Below are 27471 nucleotides of genomic sequence, written 5' to 3'. Positions count from 1 at the left end.
TTAAGAAACCAAGAAATGGAATGGAAAAATAAAGAGAGCTACAAAAGGGAAATGGAGAAGTGGGAACTGTAGGAGATGGGGGGAGGGGTGCTGCAATGGAGGGTGAGCTTTCTACATTTTCAAAGCCAAGAAGTCATGATAATGTAATTGCAATATAGGAAACACAAAGAAATATGAGACAAAGCTTATATGGAGGCAGGAGCAGATGGATGCCTGCAGAAGTTTAGTTTTTGGTTTTGTTTTGTTTTAATTTTGGCATTTATATACTGCTTAACCTTAAATTTCTAGGCAGAGAACCAATCCAGATTGGGAAGAACTTGAATATTGAAACTGAGAAAAAGAAGCTCTAAAAATCATTACATTGAAACAAGAGGAGGGACATTGTTACATTAAACAGAATAAGCAGTAGATTTTCTCAAGCCCACTTTAATAATGCACTTTTCTTTTAGGAACTTGGCCAAACCTTGGTTGTCTATTAAATTCACGTAATAAATACTTGTGGCCTGGATTGACCACTGTTGGAAACAGGATACTGGGCTTTGAAGGACCTTCAGTCTGTCCCATTACAGTGGTGCTTATTTACTTAGGAGGCAATTGTAAAAATAGGTACCTCAATGAGTGACAGCCTATTGAATAGTATTGTGGTGTTTCTTGACACCAGCAGAAATGAAAGAGCTCTGTACACTTTGTATGGGCTCATGTGACACATAAATACCCCCAGTTATAGAATTACTAGTAAAAACGGCCCGTTTCTGACACAAATGAAACGGGCGCTAGCAAGGTTTTCCTCGGAGTGTGTATGTTTGAGAGAGTGTATGTGAGAGTGACTGTGTGTGAGAGAGTGAATGTGTGTGTGTGTGTGTGAGAGAGTGTGTGTGTGAGAATGAGTGTGTGCAAGTGCGTATGTGAGACACAGTGTGAGAGAGAGAGTGTGTTTCACACACATACAGTGTGTGCGAGAGAGAGAGTGTGTGTGAGACACAGACTCTCTGTGAGACTGAGTGTATGAGACCAAGAGAGTGTATGAGTGACTGTGTGACACATAGAGAGTGAATATGATACAGTGAGACAGTGTGTGAGAGACAGTGTGCGAGAGTGAGAGAGAGAAAGAAAGAAAGACATTGACTGTGAGAGAGAGAGAGAGAGAGAGAGAGTGTGTGTGACAGAGATACCTCCCCCCACCCCCTCTGGTTTCAGGCCCCCCCTCCCTCCCTCTCTGGTGTCTGAGCGTTACTGTGCAGGATGCTGAGCTCTGGCTGTGCTTCAAGGAACTGACCAATCCTATTTAATAGAATGCACCTCCAACATTCTGAAGCCGAGAAACCTCGTGTGGTTGGTCACTTCTGCTTGTGATGAACTCGGAAGTACGTGATGTCAATTCAGGAGATGGATACAGAGAGCAGGAATGCCTCAGCCATGCAGTCAGCTTCAGAATGTTGGAGGTGCGTTTTATTATATAGGATGGGGTCAATGTACAGTGTGGTAAGTGGGAGAGAAGGAGATGACTAAGGGCCAGATGCACAAAACCTAACGAGCCCACAACTTGCGTTTTAAACTGGTTCCAGCCAGTTTAAAACGCAAGTAGTTTACCCGGGGCATGCACTAAGGGCATTTTCCCTGCCACGGTAGCAGGCAACGAAAACGGAATGCAAATGATTCAAAAGCTATTATAATGAGCTGCACTACCGTTGCAGCCCATTATAATGAGATGCACTACCGTTTTTCCGATTCCCTTACCGTAGGAACCCTAATGGGAGGTCTGCACCTCTCGTTAGGGCTCTTGTGAGGGAATCGGAAAGGAAAAGAGCCCCCCAAAAAAGGTAAAAAAGAAAAAAAAAAGCAGGGAGCGCATGTGAGGGGCGTCCTTTAAGGACGTACTCTCCCTGCGCTTGTGAGAGACGTTTTTTTCGCAGTTTTTTGCTCTGCCAGCGCTCGTGATTTTTTCCCCCTTCTATTTTGTCTTCGCCGCGCCACTTACCCCGCCACAGCAAAAGTTTTCTATTTTCCTGGTTGCCGGAGAATTGGGACGTCCCTTTAGATTAGGCTCCTCTTCCTGGTCTCTTCAGCCAATCAGAGCGCGTTTCGCTGACAACAGCCAGCTAAGCCCGCTTTGATTGGCTGAAGAGACCAGGAAGAGGAGCCTAATCAAAAGGGACGTCCCGATTCTCTGACTCAGGTACCGAAGGAATAGAGAATGCAAGTGAGCTACAACGAGTAGTTCATTTGCATTCCCTATCGTTGATGCATTCCCGTTCCCTACCGATTCGCTATGGAATCCGTAGGGAACAGGAATTACCGACGTCTTTAGTGCATCTTGCTCTTAAGGTAACTCGTGATGCAGCTGCAGTGAGCCAAATGGCCCTTGCTTGTCTTCAAACAACTACTATGTTAAGGCAAACTTGGGAAGGAGCATGATTCTAGTTTTCTTTCAGCTAAAATAGCCTGTTTACATTTTCTGCCCTCATTAGGGAGCAGTGCCCTACGGTTTTCTTTGTAATGCTTGGCAGTCCTACATTGTGTTCACTCTGAAGGGTAAAGTCAAACGTAGTATTTACTCAGATCACGTGAAAAATAGAATGCCACTTTTGATTCCAGCGTTTTTTATAAAGTACCAAGTCTAACCTTTCTATAAAATGCAGGTGAACAAATATTTATTTAAAACAAATACTCAATCTGATCAAGTGTAGTTGCTCTTGCAGATCCAGAGACAACATCAAGCTAGTTTTCTGCCATGTGATTTTGCCAACCAGTTATTTAATCTGAGTCAATTGTATTGAAAGAATCCAAAATGATTCTGGTGGCAGCATGGAGGAATACATGCCAGACTTTAGGGTAATATACTGAGCTGAACAAATTTGCATGCACATTTTTTTATGCTTTTTATAGAATTAGGGGGATAAGGAGCAATTCTGTAATTGGGTGCCACAATTTAGGTGCACACTTTACACAGCCTGTGAGCCTATTCTGTAACAGCACTTACGCACATAATTGCCATTATGCAATACCAGTGTAAGTTGGCACCAACACACCTAAATGTAACATTTACATGGGTAATATGTAGGCCCCCACCTCTGCTCCACCTATAATGCTCCCCTGTGAACACCCCCTTATGCAAAGCCATTAAGGTGTGTGATTATACAATAGAAGTAGGTTGCACTACTGCTATTTAAGAACATAAGTATGCATTTTATGCATGCAAATGCTAGTATTCAGTACATTTAAGTGTGCAGCAGGCACTTAAATTTAGAAAACCTGTTACAGAATGAGAGGGTCATCGGACACATGGTGCAAACACATTCAGGGACATGGCCAGCCCAAGGGTATCTGATGCTTTAGGTGAACCTTGAACCATGAGCCCTTTCAGCCCACACCCATCATTCAACATCTCTACTATCTCATTCCTATCCTTTGCCACACCTACCCAGGCCTGGCTGCCCTGAAGGATTGTAAACCAGTGCTCAAGCTCTGCTGGGTCCTGCTAGGGGCGTATCAGAGCAGAGGGGACCCAGCAGAGCTTGAGCATATGCTTGCTGTCACAGGCTTGACACCTGCACACTTACAGGACTTTAGGGCAGCCATACAGAGGTAGGGTGATGGCAGTAACAGTGGAAAGACAAGGGAGCAGGCCTTGTCCTGCCATGCTTTAGCTCTCCCAAACTCTGCTGGTTTAGTTGGACATCTAGGTCACTTAGTAGCAGGGTTGGTTCAGGGGCTGACTTGCTGTAACACCTCACAGGCATAGGAGTCTCCTGCTTTACAGTACCAATGGTCTCACGTGAAAAACAGAATGTCACTTTTTATTCCAGCGTATTTTATAAAGTACCAAGTCTAACCTTTCTATAAAATAAATTCTTGCAGTTGAACAAATATTTATTTAAAACAAATACTCAATCTGATCAAGCGTAGTTGCTCTTGCAGATCCAGAGACAACATCAAGCCAGTTTTCTGTCATGTGACTTTGCTCATGCCAACCAGTTATTTAATCTGAGTCAATTGTATTGAAAAGAATCCAAAATGATTCTGGTGGTAGCATGGAGGAATACACAGGTTAAGGGAGAATAAACTACTTCTCTTCCCCACAATCTCACTCCTCTACAAAGTCACTTAAGTAAGGCACAGGGGCTACGATGGAAAATTTTATAAAAATAGTTACAAGCCTTTCGATATTTCTGTAGCTGTCTCCATGTCAGAATGTAGCAACTGCAGCAGAAACTTCAGGGAAAAGCCATAGGCCAAGTCTCAGTTAACACAAGAACATAAAGGATATGAGGGAGAAAGAGGTAATGAACGTAAGGAAGCTTATAAAAAATTAAGTGGGCATTCCACTGGGAGCATGAGAAAGAGAGAGTATAGGGAAGGAGGAGAGGGATAAGACCGGAGGGGTTAGGGTTTGATGTGCATAGATGGAGAGTTGTCTTTGAGGGCCAGGATTGGGACTTATATCCCCAGCTGAGGGGTGAAGGGAGAGCAGGAGAATACAGAGAAAAGAAGGATAAGTCTGACAACAGTGCTCTCAGGGAAAATGGTTGAATGAGAGGAAGAAAACTTTGAAGCTCAAGATCAGAGGATGTGATAGAAGAAAAAGGGTTGGTGAACTGGTAGGAAATGCATAATCTGCTCTTGAGATTTATAGTGGTTTAAAGTTGCAGAAAAGACTGGGGAGAGTAAAAGTCAGGAACAGAAAGTATAGCAAAGCCATATACTAGAAAGATGCAAGAAAAATACAAACCTAAATTACATTACACAATAGCCCTTAAAGTTCAGCGCAGATTACAAGAAGATTAAACAGGCAAATCCCGCAAACTAATATATAAATAAAAACATTACAGAATAGCTAAAATCAGCAATCTAGCCATAGAAATAAAAACTTTTTAAACAAGAAAATTTTCAGTGATCTCCTAAATCCAAGGTGGTAGCGAATTTGTTGATGGTGTAGCATGCGCCTTCTGGCTAATGGCTGGATAGAGTGCATTGTAATGGCAGCAAAAGCCCAAGAAGTCATGGTGGACCTAGGAGCCACCACAGAGAAACCTGGGAGGATTAATGAGCTACGAGAATGGTATGGGATTTGCGTTACAAGACGTATGAGGAGAGACTTGCTGACCTGAACATGTATACCCTGGAGGAAAGGAGAAACAGGGGTGATATGATACAGACGTTCAAATATTTGAAAGGTATTAATCCGCAAACGAACCTTTTCCGGAGATACGAAGGCGGTAGAACGAGAGGACATGAAATAAGATTGAAGGGGGGCAGACTCAAGAAAAATGTCAGGAAGTATTTCTTCACGGAGAGAGTGGTGGATGCTTGGATTGCCCTCCCGCGGGAGGTGGTGGAGATGAAAACGGTAAAGGAATTCAAACATGCGTGGGATAAACATAAAGGAATCCTGTTCAGAAGGAATGGATCCTCAGGAGCTTAACCGAGATTCGATAGCAGAGCCGGTAGTGGGAGGCGGGGCTGGAGGTTGGGAGGTGGGGATAGTGCTGGGCAGACTTATACTTGTCTGTGCCAGAGCCAGTGGTGGGAGGCGAGACTGGAGGTTGGGAGGCAGGGATAGTGCTGGGCAGACTTATACGGTCTGTGCCAGAGCCGGTGGTGGGAGGCGGGGATAGTGCTGGGCAGACTTATACGGTCTGTGCCAGAGCCGGTGGTGGGAGGCAGGGATAGAGCTGGGCAGACTTATACGGTCTGTGCCAGAGCCGGTGGTTGGGAGGCGGGGCTGGTGGTTGGGAGGCGGGGATAGTGCTGGGCAGACTTATACGGTCTGTGCCCTGAAGAGCATAGGTACAAATCAAAGTAGGGTATACACAAAAAGTAGCACACATGAGTTGTCTTGTTGGGCAGACTGGATGGACCGTACAGGTCTTTTTTCTGCCGTCATCTACTATGTTACTATGATTTGCATAATAATGTACTTCATTATCTCTTGTGCATAGATTTTACTTTGAAGTTTGTGATAGTTAAATAATAGTTAAAAAAACTAACAATGGGCATATTTGATGTAATTCATATTAATATCACTTTAAATATGCATTAATGCTGTTATAAACATCAACGTATTTTAATACCCTAGCACCTAAGTACATTGGTAGGGGTGGGGGGGGGGGGGGAGAGGAGAGGAATAGCCTAGTGCAGGGGTAGGCAACTCCAGTCCTCGAGAGCCAAAGGCAGGTCAGGTTTTCAGGATATCCACAATGAGTATACAGGAGATAGAGTTGCAAGCACTGCTTCCATGGTATGCAAATCTATCTCATGCATATTCATTGTGGATATCCTGAAAACCTGACCTGCCTGCGGCTCTCGAGGACCGGAGTTGCCTACCCCTGGCCTAGTGGTTATACTGGGCTGACAACTAAGAAAGCCCAGCTTAAATCCCACCACTGCTCCTTATGATCTTGGGCAAGTCACTTAACCCTCCTGTGACACTGTAAGTGAGAGTTGAGGGTGGGCCTTCAAATTACACAGCCAGACAAGGTTGCAAAAACAAGGTAAACACTTTATTAACTCAAAACTGAGACTTGTTACTTCACAGGTGCAGAAAATGAGGATAGTCTCTTGAGATTCAGAGGAAATCTTGACATAGGCCTGTGGCTGACAGGCCCCAAAATCATAGTCTATACAAACTCTTTCTTAGGTTGACCAACATTGGTCTGGCTCCAGCTAGGCCTCAGAAGAGGATTCCCACAAATTATCGAAGTTAAAGTTTGGCTTACTTCAGCCAGGTGAGGGTAGCTATAGGCAGGCAGGAAAGGCACATACTGTGGATCCGCTTCTTCCTCCCCTGGGCGGACCTCCTTACCCTAACTCTGGCCCTGCCTTTTATATATTTCCTGGTAGCTGTCCTCCTGATGCCACCCCTCCCATGTCACTTCCTCTTTGGGCAGGACTAGGGGATTTAAGGTGGTCCTGATTCTGTGAGGGAATATTCTGAAGGGAGAGGAGTAGTGTTCTATAGACTTCCTCATACCTCCATTGCCTCAGGTGCAAACTTAAGCCCTCTAGAGACGGGGTAATACCAACTGCATCTGAATGTAACTCACCTTGAGCTATTACTGGAAAAGTTGTGAGCTAAATCACAACAACTAAATAAAACAAGAGTTGAAAATGAAGGTTCATGGTACCAGATCCTGCCCTGGTAAACATAAAGGAGCAGGATGAGTTGCCACATTTTAAAAAATGCTGTAGTATTTATCCTGAATTTGTATTTAAGTTCCAAGGTTTATCTCTAAGTGCATAATACATGCTTTCCACTAGATGGCAAAATATGCCACAAAATGAGGCTTCATTGAAGTAGACAGAACTGCTCCAAAGGAGACTGATGAAATGCATTTTGGAAAACACAGGCTCAAACACACCTTCATAGATTGCCTCTATATCTTACATCCTATGAACTGTAGATAGAAGCTCCCTCACCCCTAGCAAAACTCTTCATTTATAGTCAATTGTTGTAATTAGGATAACAAGAAAGTAGTGCTCTTACAGAGTTTTAATTACATTTCATTACTTTCTAAGAAGAAAACACTAAATAAATAACACAATATACTTTATAAGTTAAAGACATTTTTATATTAGGCTAATATCCTTAATACCTTAGCAAGTTTTAAATTATTGAAAAACTAAAAAATACTAAGATGGAGACAGCAGTCCAACAGTGAGAGGGGTGCTATCCAATTTCTTTGCATTGAGTGTCACATGTATGATTATCTCCCAGTTGGTGAGCGGTTATATGTGTGTGCCTGATGCAAAGAGCTCCTAGCTCTCAGAGAACGGGTCCGTTCTCTTGAGGCTAGAATAGCAGACTTGGTGGAGCTGACAGAGACAGAGAGGTACATAGAAAAGACCTACAGGAACTTTGTAGAGAAGTCACATCTCCAGTCTGGCAGCCCCTGTGCTGCCTTGGAGGATGGAGGTCTCCTAGAAGGAGAGCATCACCCTAGTGAAGTAGGAAGTACTCCTGCAGCCAGGACCTGCCCATCGGGGGATGTACTATCCTCTTGCACCGAGGATATGTCTCCAAGAACTTCTGCCCAGGCAGGAAGGGTTAGGACAGCTGCTGTAGTTGGTGATTCGATCATTAGGCATATAGATAGCTGGGTGGTTGGTGGATATTAGGATCGCCTGGTGGCTTGCCTGCCTCGTGAGAAGGTGCCGGACCTCACACATCACCTAGACAGGACCTTAGATAGTGCTGGGGAGATGCCAGCTGTCTTGGTACATGTGGGAACCAACGACATAGGAAAATGTGGGAGGGAGTTTCTGGAAGCCAAATTTAGGCTCTTAGGTAGAAAACTGAAGTCCAGATCCTCCAGGGTAGCATTTTCAGAGATGCTACCTGTTCCACGTGCAGGACCCAAAAGGCAGGCAGAGCTCCGAAGTCTCAATGCGTGGTTGAGACGATGGTGCAGGGATGAGGGATTTAGATTTGTTAGGAACTGGGCGACATTCTGGGAAAGGGGGAGTGTTCTGAAAGAATGGACTCCACCTTAACCGGGATGGAACCAAGCTACTGGCACTAACTTTTAAAAATGAGATAGAGCAGCTTTCAAACTAGAATGGGGGCGGGGGGGGGGGGGGGAGCTGACGGTCACCCAGGAGCACATGGTTCGGCGTGGAGCATCCTTGAAGGATACTATTGAAACACAACATTTAGGAAATCCCAGTAGAGAGGTTTCAACAATGCTGAAAGTAAGCCAGATGTAAGCTTAATGAGAGAGCAAGATAAAGGTTGTGCGTTGCACTTCTAAGCAGCTTGTAGATCAAAGGAAAACACAATTTGAAGTGCCTGTATACAAATGCTAGAAGCCTAAATAATAAGATGGGAGACTTAGAATCAGTGGCGTAGCTACGGGGGGCCTGGTCCCCCGTAGATTTGGCCCTGGACCCCCCCTGCTGACGACCCTCTCAACCCCCCTCCCGCCGCCAATCCTCCTCCGCCAACGCCGTCGCCTACCTTTGCTGGCAGGGGACCCCAATCCCCACCAGCCGAGGAGGTCCTCTCTTCCCGTGAAGGCTTCGTTCTGTTTCTGACATCCTGCATGTTGTACGTGCAGGAAGTCAGACTCAAAGAAATAGAACGAAGCCTTTGCGGGAAGAAGAGGACCTCGGCTGGCAGGGATTGGGGTCCTCCGCCAGCAAAGATAGGCGACGGCGGGGGAGGGTTGGCGGCGGGAGGGGGGTCAAGAGGGTCATCGGCAGGGGTTGTCAAAGTTGGTGGCGACGATGGCGGGGGGGGTCGGCAATGACGGGGGGGGGGGTTGATAATGGCTGGGGAGGTCAACGGCGCGGGGGGGGGGCTAAAATGTGCCCCCTCACCTCAGGCTGTGGACCCCCCTCCTACCGAAGTCTGGTTACACCCCTGCTTAGAATATATAGCACTAAATGATAAGGTAGATATAATAGGCATCTCAGAGACTTGGTGGAAAGAGGACAATGAATGGGACACTGTGTTAGGGTACAAATTGTATTGCAATGATGGAGAGGGCGCTATATGTTAAAGAGGGAATTGAGTCAAATAAAATAAACATTCCACATGACACAGATAGCAGGGTGGAATCATTATGGATAGAAATTCCACATGTGAAGGGAAGGAGTTTTCTTGTAGGACTGTACTACCATCCGCTGGGACAGAACGAACAGACAGATGAAGACATTTTACAGAGATTAGAAATCAAACAAAATAAAACATGGAAAAGAAAATAAGATGATACCTTTTTTTATTGGACATAACTTAATACATTTCTTGATTAGCTTTCGAAGGTTGCCCTTCTTCGTCAGATCGGAAGAAGGGCAACCTTCGAAAGCTAATCAAGAAATGTATTAAGTTATGTCCAATAAAAAAAGTTATCATCTTATTTTCTTTTCCATGTTTTATTTTGTTTGATTTCTATTGATAACCTTTAAGAGTGGACTAACACGGCTACCACCCCTCTCTACTTACAGAGATTAGGAAAGCTGGCAAATTGGACAACGCTATAATAATGGGTGATTTCAATTATCGCGATCAATGTTGGAATTTTTATCTATTAGATTATCAATTATTATCTATTAGATAATAATTGATTTCAGTTACCCCAATATTGACTGGATAAGTGTTACATCAGGGAGTGCCAGAGATATAAAATTTCTAGATGTAATAAATGACTGCTTCTTGGAGCAGCTGGTCCAGGAACGGACGAGAGGAGGAGCTAGTCACTGCAGCTAGACTCATATTCGGTAAAACAAAATATGAAAGTGCTCAACCCCTACGAGAAAAACTACACTGGCTCCCAATCAAAGAACGCATCACGTTCAAGATATGCTCCCTAGTTCACAAAATAATTCATGGGGATGCACCAGCCTACATGTCAGACCTGATAGACCTACCACCCAGGAATGCCAAAAAATCATCCCGCACATTCCTCAACCTTCACTTCCCCAATGCAAAGGTCTAAAATACAAACTAACGCATGCGTCAACCTTTTTCTACCTGAGCACACAGTTCTGGAACGCGCTGCCGCTTAATTTAAAAACAATCTATGAACTTACTAACTTCCGCAAACTACTGAAGACCCATCTCTTTAACAAGGCATACCACAAAGACCAACGAATGTGAACCTTTCCACTTATATCCAGAAAAGACTTAGTATATCTGCTTGTTAGACTACTATCTTGTCTTATCATAATCATGTTACCCAAGATCTGTCTATAATACTAAATATCTATCTTATCGTTGTAATAACTGTAATCCTGGTAGCAAACCCTCAGGGGAATGGTAGGCTCCCTTCAGCAGTCCAAAAACAAAGTCCTTCCAGACGACACAGTTTTAGTTCAAAGCAGTTTATTTCCCCTCCTTCACAAATTTCAGTTCAAAGGGGTTAAGGTCTCATTCAGTTTCAAAACAAAGCAAAAAAGGAAAAACCCTCCCTTTAAATCCAAGTTCTCCCAGGTCCAACTGCCTGGGTTTCAGTTTTAAAAGTCTTTCCTCTTGGGTGGTTGCAGAATGGAAGTACACCTCCCACAACACAGCTACTTGACTCCTGTGACCACCCACTGCCTTCAATCCCCGCAACTCTGCCCCAAAGTACAATTACAGTCCATGTCAACCGGTTCCTCCAAACCTGGTGTGCTGGGCCCTCCAGACTCTCCTTCCTCCAAGCACTCCATTAACTCTGCTTCTCTGCTAGGCTGTTGGTTAGAGACCTCCTCCCCCTCCCAGGTGGAAGGAATCTTGTACTGACTTCTGACCCAAGGGAATTGAGCTTTGTCATCACAGCTCCCCCTTCTGGCCCTTGTCTGCCATAGCAGCTGCTCTTTCCAGTCCTTTTCCCCCTCCCTTCCCCGTGGGGTTCCTACCGGGTTTTGGGACCCACCCCCCGATTCCTTCTCCCAGGACCTTGTGGGGAATGTAGTCTGGCCCCATACCTCCTCCTGACCTGTTTAGAACCTCCAACCTCCTTACATCGTGTATTTCCACTATTCATGATGTATTGTAAGCCACATTGAGCCTGCAAAGAGGTGGGAGAATGTGGGATACAAATGCAATAAATAAATAAAATAAATAGTGCGAGAGGTGGTGGGTCCCTGGGAAACAATGATCATAACATGATGAAGTTTGAGCTACTATCTAGGATGAACCTGCAAAGGATATCTACTGTAACTGCATTTAATTTTCGAAAAGGCGACTATAATAAAACGAGGAAAATGGTTAAAAAGAAACTAAAAGGATCAGCTGCAAAGGTTAGGACACTAAATTAGGCATGGACGTTATTCAAAAATACCATCTTGAAAGCCCAGTCCAGATGCATTCCATGTATTTGCAAAGGTAGAAAGAAGAGAAAACGCCAGCCAGCATGGTTAAAAGGTGAATGTCATGTCCCCTACCTCAATGCAAGAGGCATCCTCGGGCTGTGCAGGGTCCCGTTGACACGCACACTTGACTGGCACAGCCCTAAGCCATGTGTGTGTAGTTCTGCTCTGGCTGCAGGCTCCTTGATTGCTTTGCTTCCATGCGCCTGGCTCTGCTCTCTCTCCTTGATTGCTTTGCTTCCACCCACCTGGGTCTGCTCTTCCCCTGCCTGTCTTCCTTTGCTTCTCTCCTATTGGTCTTCCAGTTCTTCCTTCCCCTGCTCTTGTTTTATGGCTGTGCCCCTTCTCCCTGCTGATGTCAGACGCCAGCACTTTATCAGCTGAGCTCTCCCTAGACTCCTTGCTTCAGCTTCTACTTTGGTAGGTGTTACTTGCTCAGTAGTGTGCTTCTCCTCTACTTTGTTCTTTGTTGCTGACTCTGCCTGTACCTGGATTACTCTCGTGTCTGCTGCCTGCCTACTGACCTTGCCTGTACCTGGATTACTCTTGTGTCTGCTGCCTGCCTACTGACTCTGCCTGTACCTGGATTACTCTTGTGTCTGCTGCCTGCCTACTGACCTTGCCTGTACCTGGATTACTCTCGTACCTGCTGTCTGCCTACTGACTCTGCCTGTATCTGGATCACTCTCTTGCCTGCTGCCTGTCTGGCCGTCACGTTCATCACCCCGCTTCCTGCTCCATCTCGTAAGCCCTGCAGGCCGCCCGCATCTAGGGGCTCAACCTTTGGGGAATGGCGGTCAGTGCAGGTGAAACCTGGGGTTGTCTGGCCACCAAGCAGAACCTGATCCAAGTACTGGGCTCGGCAGCACTCTACTTGGTACAAGAACTCACAGGTCTGACAGTGAAGCGACCATTACAACCAAAAGATTGTCCTTCAAAGAATGGAAAAAGGACCCAAACGAAGGAAATAAGAAGCAATATAAACACTGGCAAGTCAGATGCAAGACATTAGTAAAGAAGGCTAAAAAAGATTATGAAGAGAAACTTGACGCGGAGGCTAAAACTCATAGTAACAACTTTTTCAGGTGCATCAGAAGCAGAAAGACTGCAAGGGAATTCATGGGACCATTAGATCATGAAGGAGCAAAAGGAATGCTCAAGGAGGACAAGGCCATAGCGGAGAAACTAAATGAATTCTTTGCTTTTGTCTTTATAGAAGATGTAAGAGATCTGCCTCTACTGGAAATAGTTTTCAAGGGTGATGATGCGGAGGAACTGAAAGAAATCTCAGTGATCCTGGAAGATGTACTGAGCCAAATTGACAAATTAAAGAGTAGGAAATCACCTGGACCAGATGGCATACATCCAAGGTTACTCAATGAACTCAAGCATGAAATTGCTGATTTCCTGTTAGTAACTTGTCTTTAAAATCGTCTGTAGTACCTGAAGATTGGAGGGTGGCCAATGTGACACCGACTTTTAAAAAGGGTTCTAGGGGTGATCCGGGAAATTATAGACTGGTAAACCTGACGTCGGTGCCAGGCAAAATAGTGGAAATTATTATAAAGGATAAAATTACAGAACATGTAGACAAACATTGTTTAATGGGACAGAGTCAACATGGGTTCAGCCGAGGGAAGTCTTTCCTTACCAATTTGCGTCATTTCTTTGAAGGTGTGAATAAACATGTGGATAAAAAGTGACTTGCACTGTTAGTGTGTGGGTTTTCCGCAATCTGTGGCCACTTTTAGCGTGATGGTAAAATGGCTGATGGTAAAATGGCTGAATTTCCATATCTTTCTGTAACGGTCTCATGCTAATTTCCCATTACTACGGGAGCCCTTACCAACACCTATTTTGTTGACTCTAAGGGCTCACGTGATAATAATAACATAAGTATTGCCATACTGGGACAGACTGAAGGTCCATCAAGCCCAGCATCCAACAGCAGTAGATTTTCCCCGTCTTAATCACGGCTTATGGACTTTTCTTTTAGGAAGTTATGCAAACCTTAACTGCTTTTACCACATTCTCTGGCAACAAATTCCAGAGTTTAATTACACGTTGAGTGAAAAAATATGATTTTTTTTAAATTTACTACTTTGTAACTTCATTGCGTACTCCCTAGTCTTAGTATTTTTGGAAAGAGTAAACAAGCAATTCACATCTACCCATTCCACTCCACTCATTATTTTATAGACCTCTATCAAAGCTGTTTTAGCCTTTCCTCATAGGGAAATTGTCCCATCCCCTTTATCATTTTCATCGCCCTTCTCTGTACCTTTTCTAATTCCACTATATCTTTTTTGAGACACAGTGACCAGAATTGCACACAATATTTGAGGTGTGGTCACACCATGAGCAATGCAAAGGTATTATAATGCCCTCATTTTTGCTTTCCATTGCTTTCCTAATAATACCTAACCTTCTATTTGCTTTCTTAGCTGCCGCCGCACACTGAGCAGAGGGTTTCAACATATCATCAACAATGATACCTAGAATCTCTTTCCTGGTCGGTGACTCCTAACGTGGAACCTTGCATTATGTAGCTATAGTTCGAGCTCCTCTTTCCCACATGCATCACTTTGCACTTGCTCACATTAAACGTCATCTGCCATTTGGATGCCCAGTCTCCCAGTCTTGTAATTTTTCGCAATCCTTGTACACCACTGCAATAGCCCTTATTTATTTATTTATCTCATTTGTACCCCACAATTTCCCAACAGTGTCAGGCTCAATGTGGCTTACAATGGACAACAGAGGCAGACGCCAATGCAGTAAAATGAAGCTAATACAGCAGAAAAACCTACAAGAGATATTGGGAAAGAGTAGGAATGGACAGGATTAGGAAAACCTGGAGGGAAGAGAGGACAGAAAATGTCCAAAATGTCTCTAAATCGATGCGCTTCCAACAGAGGAGACACATGCAGTGGCATTGGGATAAGCACTTGCAAATAACATGGTCTTTAGAGATTTCCTGAAAGTTAGAAGAGGGCACCTATATGTGGGTACAGTAGGGTTTTGGTGACTTTGGGAGGGGTCACAACTTCCACCACAAGTGTGACAGGTATAGGGAGATAGGTACCTGAGTCCCCCACTCTATAGTGCACTGAACCAAACACTACACTACTCCAGGGACCTGCATGCTACTCTAATAGACCTTACTTTAACATCTGAGGCTGTCATACAGACTGGTAAGTCATATTTTTATTCAAATTATTTTGGGGTAGGAGGGGGTCAGTGACCACTGGGGGGGTAATGGGGGTCATCCCTGATTCCCTCCAGTGGTCATCTGGTCATTATGGCATCTTTTTGTGCCTTATTCGTTATAAAAACAGGTGTAGCTCAAAACGTCTTAGTTTTAGTTTTGTTTTGCTCCATTATAGCTGAAACACGTCTAAGTCTTAGAAATGCCCAAATCCCGCCCTTAACATGCCCCTGACATGCCCCCTTGAGATTTGGATGCACTGCAGACGAATAGTGTAGGAAAACGTCTGAAAAATAGGTTTCAAAACTACTTATTTGGATGTTTTTGTGAGAAAAACTTCCAAATACTGCTTCATGCCACTTCTTAGATGTTTTTCTCTTTCAAATATGAGCCCCAAAGTGAGACAGCTGCGTATATGCACAGATTTCTTGTATACGAGTCAATGTAACATCACCCAACTGAGTCAGAGGTTTCAAGCATCCATCGTCTCCCCAGCACAAAGTTTAGATAAATCTTATTTTCCATGCCAGGGCTAAATGTCGCATTACCTTCAATGGGAAGTAAGTCGGAAGTGTCAGCCAATATTGCCCAATACTCTGTAAGGCCATGCCAGAGGTCTCGCAAAGGATGAAGTAGAATGCTATATTTTATAGTTGGTGGGAGCTTATGTGTAGGTGTATGAAGCAAATTAGAGAAGTGCCATGGTTGAAAAGCAGAGGTGTGTAATCCTGCCCTTCCAGAATCCAGTCAGCCAAATGTCGGAACAAACAGGCTTGATTGTATTTTCTGATATCAAGCAGTCCCAACCCACCTATATGCCAAGAGGCTATTAACAATCGAAAAGGGACTTTTGGATTTGAGTCTCCTCAACAAAATTTAGTAAGGAGCTTTTGCACAGCTCTAAGGTCCTTTTTCAAAAGTCTTATAGGCAACATCTGTAATGCGTATAGCCATCTCGGAAATTCTTGTCATTTGAAATAACTGGACCCTGCCATGAAAACTAAGGAAGGTGTCTCCAGCTTGGCAGTGTGTCAGATGTGGTCTGAAGTAGTTTATCTAAATTTAAACAATAAATCTGTGAAGTATGAAGAGTCAATTGTATACCTAGGTACCTGAAAGCCCCATTAGCCCATTTCAGTGGAAAAGAACCAGGCCATGAGGTTCTAATTTGATCCTAGGAGAGTTCAGCAAGAAACCCGAGTAGTTCTCATATTCCTCAAAAGTTTCCACTAAGGCGGGTAAAGATTGTTGGGTATTAATTATATGTACTAATAAATCATCAGCAAAAACAGAAATCTTGAAGGTTAATTGGAACCTCTCATATCTCCAGATGCCTTTTTATGTCTCTAATTAAAGAGTCTGAAATAAGCACAAATAAAAGAAGGAAAAGGGGACAACCCTGTCTAGTACCACTATGTATTGAAAAGGGAGAGGAACAAATACCATTAACACTGAGAGTAGCTTGTGGTGGATTAGAGTATAAGACCTTCACCGCAGCCAGAAAAAGATTCTGGAAACCATACATGCCCAAAACTGTAAATAAAAAGTCCCAGGATCCACGATTAAACACCTTCTCTGCATCAAACCTGATAAGCAGAGAAAGTGTTTCATGCTTCTGAACCTGCTCCAATGAAGCTAATATTGCTGTAATATTTGTAGTTGTAGTGCACCCTTGCACAAAACCAACCTGGGACTCATCAACCAGCATTGACAGAACTCTGGCAAGGCAATTTGCTAAGACTTTAGCCAATCATTTTGTTTCATAATTTAAGAGAGAAATAGGTCGATATGAAGAAGGAGTTGTGGAATCCCTACCAGCCTCAGGCAAAACAGAGGGACATTTTTTATATGACATCTAAGTCCGACTTTGGACATTTTGCAAAAAACGCCCAAAATCTGAATAGGAAAGAAGGTCATTTTCAAAAAAGAAAACGTCTATCTCTTTTTTGAAAATAATGTTTTGAAAAAGTTTTTGTGATTTGGATGTTTTGTTTTTTGGTCCATTTTCGAAAAAAAAAAAAAAAAAGTCCAAGTGCAAAACACACAAAATCAAGCCATTGGGATATAGGAGGAGCCAACATTTTTAGTAGCCTGGTCCCCCAGACATCCCAGGAAAGCAAGCAATAGGGTACCCTATGGGGCACTGCAGTGGACTTCATAAAATGATCCCAGGTACACATCTCACCTTTGCTCCCTTGTCTGCTGAGCCCCCCAAAATCCACCCGAATCCCACTACCTCCAACTGTACATGACTACCGTAGCCCTTACAGGTGAAGGGGGCACATATATATGGGTACAGTGGGTTTCTGGTGAGTTTTGGAGGGCTCACGGTTTCCTCCATAAGTGTAACAGGTAGGGGTAAGTATGGGCCTGGGTCCACCTCTCTACAGTGCACTGCACCCACCACTAGACTACTCCAGGAACTGCATAGTGTTCTAATGGACCTGAGCATAACATCTGAGGCTGGCAACTAATGTTTTAAATAACATTTTTTTGTGGGTGGGAGGGGGTTAGTGACCACTGGGGGAGTAAGAAGAGATCATCCCTGATTCCCGCCAGTGGTCATCTGGTCATGTAGGGCACCTTTTTATTCCTTATTCATTATAAAAGCAGGTCTAGCTCAGAACGTCTTTGTTTTAGTCCTGGACGGTTTTGTTTTCTTCCATTATGGCTGAAAAACACCCAAGTGTTAGCAGATCCCACTCTTCACATGTCCCCGACATGCCCCCTTGTGATTTGAATGCACTTCTAACGGACTTCATAGAAAAACGTCTAAAAATTGGTTTTGAAATTACTAATTTGGATGTTTTTGTGAGACAAACGTCCAAATGCAGATTTATGCCACTTTTTGGATGTTTTTCTCTTTTGAAAAAGAGCTCTACAATCATCTGAACTATAAGTAGGGAATCTGCTCGGTCTAAATGATGGCAGTATACATCAATACCAAGTGTGAGCCTATGATTGAAGACAGGATTTTATAGAATTCGGCTCTAAATCTGTCTGGCTCCAACAAAATTTTAGTAAGGATCTTTTGCAAAGCTCTAAGGTCCTTTTTCAAAAGTCACTAGTTTGAATTGTGAATTGGACCTGTTCTAGAGTAACATTCAAGAGACTATTTGGCGATAGTCACAGCTGGTAAGTCTAAATTAGCTGAGTAGAGATCCAGGCATTTGGCCTGCTGGACAGCAAAGGGTCTCAAAATATTTCCTAAAAAATGGCATTAAGTTGTACATCAGAATGTATGGTTGGGATATTCACCTTCTTAAGTTGTAATACTTTTTTAGGTCCTGTCCAAGCATGGATCAAATGAGACATAAGCTGGCCTCTCTTATTCCCATGGAGATATAACTGAAATTTGTAGTAGTTTATAGACGTAAACTCTCATTGATGGAGGAGCTCATTGAGTTTGGCCTGAGAAGCTTGTAAGCTGGCCTTCTTTTGGGCAGTTGGGAGGCTCCATAAGTAAATCTATGCTTTCATACTTGGGATTCAATAGAAATCAAACAAAATAAAACATGGAAAAGAAAATAAGATGATACCTTTTTTATTGGACATAACTTAATACATTTCTTGATTAGCTTTCGAAGGTTGCCCTTCTTCCTCAGATCGGAAATAAGCAAATGTGCTAGCTGACAGTGTATATAAGTGAAAACATTCAAGCATTACTATGACAGTCTGACAGGGTGGGAGGAGGGGGGTGGGTAGGAAGTATGCATGGGGACATCAAAGCATATCATTGATATTCTAACAGGATGGGTGTGGATAGGTGAGGGGAGGGTGATCAACAGAGACATACAGCTTTATGGTTTATAATGGGCTAGGAACCCCAGATCCTTGTTAAGTCCTTTCTGTTGGGTGTTAAACTATTCAATCATTCTGACTTCAAAGGTCTTACGTTCTTGTATGGTTTTAAAGTTACCTTTCAGGATTCTCACTGTGAAGTCACTGGTACAGTGTCCTGGTCCTGTAAAATGTTGACCAACAGGCGTGGGAACCGTGCTGGCACCAGTATTGTTCATATGATGTCTATGTAAATTGAATCTTGTCTTAAGCATCTGGCCTGTTTCTCCAATATAGCATCCTTCGTTACATTTTTTACACTGAATGATATATACCACATTGGAAGATGAGCAAGTGAAAGATCCCTTTATGTTGAATATCTTTCCTTTGTGGATGACTTTGGGGTCCTGTGAAATATTTTGGCATAGTTTGCAACTGGATAAATTACAGGGAAGTGTGCCCTTCTGTTCCTTTTCAGTCTGTGATGGAAGTTTACTTCTGATTAGCTTGTGTTTTAAATTGGGTGGCTGTCGGAAGGCCAGTACTGGTGGGGATGGGAATATCTCTTTCAGTAATTCATCCTCCTGGAGTATAGGTTGTAGATCTCTTATGATTTTCCTCAGTTTTTCCAGCTCTGGATTGTATGTCACTACAAGCGGGATTCTGTCTGTGGATTTTTTCTTTTTGTACTGTAGCAGATTCTCCCTGGGTGTTTTGAGGGAGGAGGCAATATTCTTGGAGATTATTTTGGGGTTGTAGCCTTTCTGTTTGAAGGATTCAGTCAGGCTTTAAGGTGTCTGTCTCTGTCCCCTGGGTCAGAGCAGATACGGTGGTATCTTGTGGCTTGGCTGTAAATGATGGATCTTTTTGTATGTGAAGGATGGAAGCTGGAGTTGTGGAGGTAGCTGCATCTGTCTGTGGGTTTCTTGTGTATAGATGTTTGTATACAGCAATCACTGATTGAGACCGTGGTGTCCAAAAAATTGACTTTTTCTGGGGAGTAGTCAATTTTGAATCTGATTGTAGGATGGTATGTATTGAATGCAGAATAAAATTGTTTCAGAGTTTCTTCACCCTCCGTCCAAATCATAAAAATGTCATTGATGTACCGGTAGTATTTTAGAGGTTTGGTCTGGTGTGTATTCAGAAATGTCTCTTCCAGCGCAAAATATTTTGATCCTTCTTTTTACATTTGTAATATACAATAGTTTTCCCCTCAACATCGTTTTCGCTGCCTCCCAGAACAATATTGGTTTCTAAAGTGTTTTTGATTATGAAATGTATATTCTTGCCATTTTTATGAATAAAATCCTGATAGCACAGATCACCATATAATTCCAAAGGAAATCTTCACTAATGCGTGCCTTGGTATCCTCCATCCACCCACATTTGAAGCCAGATCAATGCATGGTCAAAGTCTTCATAAGAGCCAATCTCAGCTTGGGACATGTTGGAAAACAGAGCCCAAGAAATCAAAAGATAATTTATCCAAGCTTGGACAGAGTGTGCACAGGAGATATGGGTATAATCACATTCACCACAATGTAATGTTCTCCGTGTGTCTATAAGGTCTAATGTGCTGCAGAGTAAGGGCAAGCCCCTATCCATCTCAATATGAGCCCGGCAGGGTGGGTTAGATTTATCCATTAGTGGATCATAAACGGTATTACAATCACTGCCTATAAATCATTCACAAGAGGAGAGAGAACCTGAATCAATTTACAAAATACCTTGTTAGTAAAGACATTAGGTGCATAATAATTACAAAGCAGTTAATGTTTACATGCTATCGTCACATAAGCAATCACATATCTACACTCAGTGCTCTGGCTTGTGTTATGAACCTGTAGGTCTAGACCCGTATGAAAAAGTATAAGAACCCCAGCCTTATGGTGTATCACTGGTGACTCCACCATCGTGCCCACCCAATTCTGAAAATCCACCCTCTGTCTCTGTAGGGTTTGCAATATTTTTTGATGCTTGATAGGTGATGTCACCCCACCCACATTCCAGGATATTATTTTAAGTGTGGTCATTCATAAAACAGCTCAAACTGTCTATCAGAAAAATACCGAGCAACCGAGAAAAGACTATCCTAACCATCGGTCGCTCCAAAAATAAGCCTCTAGAGGCTAGAAAAAAAGCATGTCATTCAGGGATCTCTATGTGGGAAGACGTGGAGGGGCATAATCGAATGCGAACGCCTATCTCCATGGGCGTCTATGTCCGAAAACGGGTATGTGAAGATGTGGGACAGACCGTATTTTCAAAAAAATGGACGTTTTTGAGCTGGGCGTTTGTTTTTTTTAGCAATAATGGAAACTAAAAACGCCCAGCTCAAAAACGTCCTAATCCGAGTCATTTGGTCGTGGGAGGGGCCATGATTCGTAGTACACTCGCCCCCCTGACATGCTAGGACACCAACTGGGCACCCTAGAGGTCAGTGCGGTGGACTTCAGACAAAGCTTCCACATGCATAGCTCCCTTACCACGGGTGCTGAGCCCCCAACCCCCCTCCCCCAAAACCCACTACCCACAAATGTACAACACTACCGTAGCTCCTAGGTGTGAAGGGGGCACCTACATGTGGGTACAGTGGGTTTTGCAGGCCTCCCATTTACCAGCACAAGTGTTATAGGTGGAGGGGGATGGGCCTGGGTCCGCCTGGATGAAGTGCACTGCGGTACCCACTAAAAGTGCTCCAGGGACCTGCATACACGCAGGCCTCTAGGACTGGTTGCTGCTATATAACATTGGCACAGCAGTTGACACCTGAAGACTAATCTCTCCGAAAACGTCCTTTAACTGCAGATCAGAGGTTGTGCCCCACTGGCAACGAGTCTGCCTGGTACTGAGATGAGCAGTAGGTCAGAGCTGCAGAATGCTGTACAATGCCCTCTTTCAGCCACATTCAAGGGAAGAACTAAGTTCTGTAACGTGGCTAACACATGAAAGGGATCTAAAAGTGTCTTACAAAAATGGCCACTACCTCATGGACTACCGGAAACAAAACAGGGCACACTCTGACCCAGTAAGCAGGGGGAAAAGCACCATGGGAGTAGAGCCTACCAACTACCAACATCGTAAGCATTTGCCACAAGCTAGTGGAATCACGGAGCCCAATACCCTACACCCACCACAATGCATTGCTGATGTGACTCTGCAGTGCCCTTAACAGAAAAGGTGTCACACTCACCCGAGAGCCACATCAGGGTAGAGAGTCACAGGGTAGAACACATTCTGCTGTCATAGAGGTGGGTATGGAATTTGAGGCTGGCATAGAGGCTGGAAAAAAAGTTTGTAAAGTGGGGTTTTTTTGGTGGGAGGGGGTTAGTGACCACTGGGGGAGTCCGAGGAGGTCATCCCCGATTCCCTCCTGTGGTCATCTGGTCAGTTGGGGCACTTTTTTGGGACCTGTTTGTGAAAAAAAAGGGTCCAAAAAAGTGACCCAAAATCGCGGTAAAAACGCCTTTTTTTTTTCCCGATTATCAGCTAAAGACGCCCATCTCTCCTCGTCCAATAACCACGCCCCAGTTCCACCTTCACCACGCCTCCAACACGCCCCCATCAACTTTACCCATTTCTGCGACAGATTGCAGTTGGAAACGCCCAAAATCGGCTTTCGATTATACCGATTTGGGCGCCCAAGGGAGAAAGACGCTCATCTCCTGATTTGGGTCGCAATATAGGCGTTTTTCTTTTTTGATTATAAGCTGGAAAGCCAACACCAAAGAATAAAAAGTCAGCATGGTGTTTTAAATTTAAAAAACAGAAAATACAATCAAAGTGATACAGGATATGAGAATAAATGTTCCCATCAAATACCTCCAAAAAAACCCAACTGAAAACAATAGGTAAAAAAAGAAATTAAAGAAAACCACCCAAAACCCAAATACAAAACCCATGAAGACCCTATCACCCTCCCCTATATTCATTCCCTTTCCCCCAAAAAAATATTAAGTGTCCACGCTTTGGACTGCGGTCATTGTGAAGCAAACCTTCTACCCTCCCCCCAGTAGCTCCCCTCTGAGATACAGATAATACCAAAAATGAAAAATATAAATTAAGCATAGTTCTCTAAAATTGGCATAATAGGGAGATTTGGAGCAGCTAAGTTCAAGTGGTCCCCAGGAAAGCTTTATGTGTATCGAAGTAGTGAGGGTTGAAAAAGAGACCCATTACAGTAAGCAGAAGAACAATTTCTCTAATAGTCTTATTCCAAGACAAATTAGAAACACAGAATGAAGCATACACCAGACAAGGTACTGCCTAAGGCAACTGAGTAGTCCATGCAAGTGTCTCCACCGGTTGCAATCATCAGGCATTCAGCATACCAATCAGCAAGTTAGAATGGGTTCTACTAGTAAACATTTTTGTACATGCTCTAAACAAATCACACAAAAAAGAGAGAGAAAAAAAAAGAAAAAGAAATATGAAAATATGTCAAAACAACAGGCATACAACAATAAACATATGAATGCATGACCCCTTGAATAGAGAGTATAAGTCAGTGATGTAGCTATCATTAAACAGTGCAGTCAAGTGTCTCCGTCGGCTTCCAAGCAACAACACAAAGATGAAGTTACAGGGCTACATCTGAGAACTGTCAGGACCTGCCCAACCGGGTCTCAAAAACAGTGTTATAGGTATAGTTCCCAACAGCTGGCAAAAACGTGAAGACACAACAAGCAAGATGCCTTAGTAGTAATCCAGAACCACCTGTTTCACCAAAGGTGAAGTGACACAATAACTGTGGTCTCCAGGTCTGTGTTGTTTACCGTGGTCAGTTCAGGAAATCACCTGTTTCCAACTCTGGAGTTCACAAACACTCCTTCAAGAGAGAAAACCCAGTCAAGGTAGGCCCCCTGCACAGCCAATGCAGCTCAATGTCAGCCATGCAAGCAACCAATGGAGATTAGGCTTCCCCACCAGAGGGGTCCCCCTGGCTTAGTAGGGCATCCATAAAACAATATTCATTAAAAGTTCAACCAGAGAGTCTCAAGGAGATTGACAAACCAGTCCCTCATAATAAGGGGAAAAGGAGTACACTGGTCTGCTCTGTGAGGTAAAAGCCCTGGACATATCTAGTTGAAGACATTGCTGCAGAATCCCCATACCTCTGTCGCTGTGGTAAAATATTTATGCATACCCTCTCAAGCTATTCTCGGTTTGGCAGGATATTGCAGTATGAAAAGTACTTTTTTAATATGTAAAAGCGAATACATAGTATTGAATGCCTTCCGCTTCACTGAAACTGTTGCAGCAAAGTCTTGGAAGCAGAGAATTTTGTGGTTCTCATATTGTAGGGACCCATCCAAGTGAATAGACTGTAAGATGTCTTGTTTATGGGCAAAGTTGAGGACTTTAAATATTACCGTGCATGGATGGGAGTTGTCTCTCAGCTGTCCCAATCAGTGGGCCTGTACAATTTGCAGTGGCCCCAAGGTGGAATTCAATTTTAATGTTTGCGGTAGCCACTGTTTAAGGAACACTCTAAGCTCCATATTTCAAATGGACTCTGGAAGACCTACTAAGTGAAAATTACATCTTCGTGTCTTAGGTCATCAATTTTCTCCTCAAGCTTAGTAACCGTGGCTTGTTGAGCGTATTGCCAGGTCTCCTGAGTCTGCAATGTATCTTCAGTGTAGGAGAGATGTTATTGGTAAGCATGTAGTTCTTTACGGAGAGATTCCAGTCTGGCATCAACTGACTCCAATTTGTCCATGATCTTTTGTAGTTTCAGATCAAATGAGCTTTCCAACAGAGCTCTGATTTCCAGCACCACCTCAGCCGTCCATGCTGAGCTTAGTGATGGTGGGCCCGCTGATCTGCCATCTCGTTTTCTGCCTGATTACCATGCCAATATAATATTTAAAATCCCTCGGAAAGACAAGGAGCAAGGCCTGATGGCCTTGCTCCTTGTCTTTCCGAGGGATTTTATATATTATGATGATGTCATGGTAAAGAATAGAAAAATATCAGATCCCAGTTCAGAAATGTTTCCCCGACCCACTGGTACAAAATTAGAGCAGTTCTACTATTTCAGAGAAGAGTTTTAACCTAGAGGGCCCGAGAGCTCACTCCACCGACACCCGCTCCCGAGCTCGGCATCATAGTAACATAGTAGATGATGGCAGATAAAGACCTGTACAGTCCATCCAGTCTACCCAACAAGATAAACTCATTGTATGTGCTACTTTATATGTATACCTGACCTTGATTTGTCCTAGCAATTTTCTGGGCACAGACTGTAGAAGTCTGCCCAGCACTAGCTTTGCTTCCCAATTACTGGTGTTGCCACCCAATCTCCACTAAGCTTCTGTGGATCCATTCCTTCTTAAAATGATTAATTTGTGTTTATCCCTTGCATTTTTGAATTCCATTACCATTTTCATCTCCACCACCAACCACGGGATGGCATTCCAAGTATCCACCACCCTCTCTGTGAAAAAATTTAACGTGTAATTGTTTTATTATCATTTGTTTGGAAACTATTAAACGCTGGTTATTTTAATTTCAGTTTGGTTCCAATCTTTGGATAGCCTAGCTCATATTCCCACCTTTTTATTTTTTATTTTTTTACTTTACGCCTCGTGGGATCTATTGAGTTCTCCACTTTCGTGGATTCTCTCTAAAAAATATTTCCTGACATTTTTTAACTGAAGGAGGCTGGTAAGGATTAAAATTAAAATGCCTATTTAGGGGGTAATTCTCAAAAGGTTGCCTAAAGTTATGTACCAGGGTGATGTGTGGATTCTGTAACAGCAGTTGTGGCGTATCCTGGAGACTGCAAGATTGAATAGCCCTAAAGCCAGCCCTCCAGTGGCACCTCTTTCTCTCCTCTTCCACCTGCCGAGCAATGTCCATTTCCCCTCTCTCTCCCACATCCTGCTGAATATTCCCCTCTCTTTTCCACCTCCCCCCTCCTGTAGCATGCAGCTGAAAGCATCCACACTCCCCTTTTCCCTCCATAGTGTTCCACATCTTCCTTTCTCTCTCCCCCTCACACTTCCTACCCAGAATCCCCCTCTCAATATGTGTAGCATCAATGCCTCTCTCTCTATCTCCTCCTACCCCCTGACCTGACCAGGAAAGCCCTTCTCTATCTCTCCTTCTTCACACAGCATCCATCTACCTCTTTCCCCCTCTGCCCAGTATCGCCTCAACCCATCCCCTGTCCAGCATCTTCTCTCTCTTCCCCACTCTCCAATAGCATCCATTCCCACTCTCTACTCTTTTATAGATAATAGCTCTAGGCACTTTTCTCACAGTCTATGTCATTCAGCAATCAGTAAGGAAGAAAGGACAAACTCCTGCACTCTGCATTGAATAGTCTTGGCCCCTAGACCCAGGACCAGCTGTATCAGGAAATGGCTATCTGTATCAGTTCGGACTAGGTAACATGACTGTACTTTCAAAATTAGGCACATTAGACAGCTGCTTATGTTGCTATATGATTACAATTACAGTTCTTATAACCTACCAATCCCATTAACTGGTTCTATGCGGCTATAGCAACATCTGGGCCTACTTTGGCCTTACAAACATCAGGCAGTGCTCAAACCTAGTAGTTAGTGCACTGGGCTTGACATCCAGGGGTGCCTGGTTCAAATCCCACTGCTGCTGCTTGTGATCTCAGGCAAGTCACTTAAACCTCTATTGTGTCAGGTACAAAAATTGTGTAAGCCCTCCAGAAGAAGGTGAAATGCCTAGTGTACCTGAATGTGACTTGCCTTGAGCTACTACTGAAAAAAGGTGTGATCAAAATCCAGATAAACAAGTACATTTCTGTCATGGCCTCCCCAGCTCTCAGCCCCCTTCAATGCATCAACATGGGGCAGAAAGGTTGGGAGCACTAGGCACTGGGGCCTTTTCTGCCATGCACAAGGGTTCCACTCCTGCATCATGACATAATAAAGTAGATTCTCCTTTCAGACATGCCACTCCTGTTAGCTCTCTGCCAGCTCCCACATTCATCACCCTCATTGGAATAGTGTTATCTAGGATAGGACACACTGTACATATGCCTCCCAATATTTAAAACCATTTAACCAGTCAAGAACGGCTCTTGGTCGGTTAAATGGCACTTAAGCAGCTATCTGGTGACATTCAACAGGAGATAGCCGATTACTTCCCTCTGAATATCATCACTTAAGGCCAGATTCTATATATGGCGCCTAGATTTGTGGGCCAAAATCCATGTGCATTTTAAAACTACGCACGTAACCTTTAATTGGCTCAACAAGCCAAACAGCGTTTTTTAACAGTACTTAACAAGCAATAATGAGCACTAATTGACAATAATTGCAAGTTACGCACACAACTCGGTAAGCGCATTCTATGATGAACTGCACCTAAATGGTGAAGCGCACAGTTCAAAAGGGGCGTGTTTATGGGCATTTCATGAGAGTTTCAAATTTTACGTGTGTACTTATAAAATACGGTGCAGTCTGCCTAAATCTATGTGCTGGGATTTACGCCAGGTTTTCGTTGGTGTAAATGGGTGCATGCAGATTTTGGCACAATGATATCAACTAAGTGTGTTCTATATACCGTGCGTAAATCTTATAGAATATGCATAGGCGAAACTGAGTTCCACGCAGATTTTTTTAGGCGCCATATGCAGAATCTGGCCCTTAGCAGATAACCAATTACGTTGTGTGATATAATTAGCTATCCGCTAATATTCAGTGCAC

General features: G+C 43.6%; 1 long non-coding RNA gene across 1 annotated transcript; it reads right to left on the bottom strand.

Annotated features, from left to right (window-relative positions):
• Positions 1–2202: 2202 nt before the first annotated feature.
• On the bottom strand, positions 2203–14810 carry LOC115460423. The gene is made up of 3 exons (XR_003940487.1): positions 14800–14810; positions 11352–11361; positions 2203–2317 (listed from the first exon to the last, which is right to left on the bottom strand). It is a non-coding gene; the product is annotated as an uncharacterized LOC115460423 (long non-coding RNA).
• Between the last annotated feature and the right edge of the window lie 12661 nt (positions 14811–27471).

The sequence above is a fragment of the Microcaecilia unicolor genome, chromosome 1 (assembly GCF_901765095.1).
Source record: "Microcaecilia unicolor chromosome 1, aMicUni1.1, whole genome shotgun sequence".
Taxonomy (NCBI): domain Eukaryota; kingdom Metazoa; phylum Chordata; class Amphibia; order Gymnophiona; family Siphonopidae; genus Microcaecilia; species Microcaecilia unicolor.
The sequence above is the reverse complement of the archived record's forward strand: the minus strand, read 5'-3'. Positions and strand labels throughout refer to the sequence as shown.